Source organism: Pteropus alecto, unplaced genomic scaffold, assembly GCF_000325575.1.
Source record: "Pteropus alecto unplaced genomic scaffold, ASM32557v1 scaffold68, whole genome shotgun sequence".
NCBI lineage: Eukaryota > Metazoa > Chordata > Mammalia > Chiroptera > Pteropodidae > Pteropus > Pteropus alecto.
Window position 1 is genome coordinate 283,781 of NW_006441386.1, and position 1,655 is coordinate 285,435.

At 33.5% G+C, this 1,655-nt stretch overlaps 1 pseudogene; it reads right to left on the reverse strand.

Annotated features, from left to right (window-relative positions):
- Positions 1 to 1,245: 1,245 nt before the first annotated feature.
- On the reverse strand, positions 1,246 to 1,364 carry LOC112485301 (annotated as a pseudogene).
- Positions 1,365 to 1,655: the final 291 nt, after the last annotated feature.

Consider the following 1,655-nt stretch of genomic DNA (forward strand, 5'->3'; position numbering starts at 1 on the left):
CTCACACTTGTTAGAATGACTACCATCAAAAAGATAGTATAAAGACATCACAAATGTTGGCAAGGTTGTGAAGAAAAGGGAATTTTTGTACACTGTTGGTATGTAAATTGACATAGCCATAATGAAATACATTATGGAGATTCATAAAAATTAAAAAATCGGACTAACATATAATCAAGCAATCCCACTTCTGGCATATATCCAAAGGAAAAGAAATCAGTGTCCCAAATAGATATCTGCATTCTCATGTTCACTGCAGCATTTTTCACGATAGCTTTTATATGCAAACAACCTAAATGTTCATTAGTAGATGAATGAATAAAGATATGTGTGTATATAAAATTTATACACAGACAATGTGACGAATACTGTATGATCTTGCTTATATGTGGAATCTAAAAGAAAAAAAAAACCAAACTCATAGAAAAAGATATAAGATTGTGGTTACCAAAGGTGGAGTGAGGAAACTGAATGAAGATGGCCAAAAGGTACAAACTTCCAGTTATAAAATAAATAATTACTAGGGATATAATGGACAACATGATAACTACAGTTAACATTGATATATGGTATATATGAAAGTTATTAAGAGAATATATCCTAAGAGTTGTCTCATCACAAGGAAAATCCCTTTTTTTTTGTTTCTATGAGATGATGGATGTTAATTAAACTTATTGTGGTAATCATTTCACAATATGTGTAATTCGGATGCTATACACCTTAAACATATACAATGCTTTATGTCAATTATATCTCAATAAAACTCGGGCTGGGGAGAAAATATACAATAGAATATTATTCAGCCATTAGAAAAAGCAAATCCTGCCACTTGAGACAACATAGATTAGTCAGGAGGATCTTATATAAGTGAAATAAGGCAGACAAAGACACATACTGTATGTGCAATCTTTTAAAAAAAAAAAAGTCAAATTCATAGAAACGGAGTAGAATGGTGGTTACCAGGGGCTGAAGGCTAAGGGAGAAATGGAGAGATGCTATTCTAAGGATAAAAGCATTCAGTTATAGGATAAATAACTTCTAGAGATATACAATTAAGCATTGTGAATATAGTTAATACTGTATCATATACTTGAAATTTGCTGAGAGTAGATCTTAAGCATTTTCATGCCCCCCAAAAAAGTAACTACGTGAGGTGATGAGTGAATTAATTAACCTGATTGTGGTAATAATTTTACAGTGTAAACATATATCTAATTATCACATTGTACACTTTATTTTTTTTTATGCCTACAGCACCTGATATTCCTTGATGGTCTCCCATCCAAGTACTAACCAGGCCCAATCCTGCTTAGCTTCTGAGATCAGACAAGATCGGGCATGTTCAGGATGGTATGGCCATAGACTGTACACTTTAAATATATAAAATTTTATTTGTCAATTATACCTCAATGAAACTGGAGGGGAGGAGCATGAGATCACCTGATTAGGTCAAGTTCACCTGGATATTTTCCCTTTGGATTAACTCAAAGTCAACTGTTACCTAATCAGTGAAGGATTATGCCATCATATTCACAGATTCCTCCCCACTCAAGGCTAAGGGGTTATACAATGCATATATATCATGGAACAGGAATCTTCGAGGCCATCTTGGACTTATGCCTATCACAGGAGTCATGGAAAATTTAGGCAAGGGA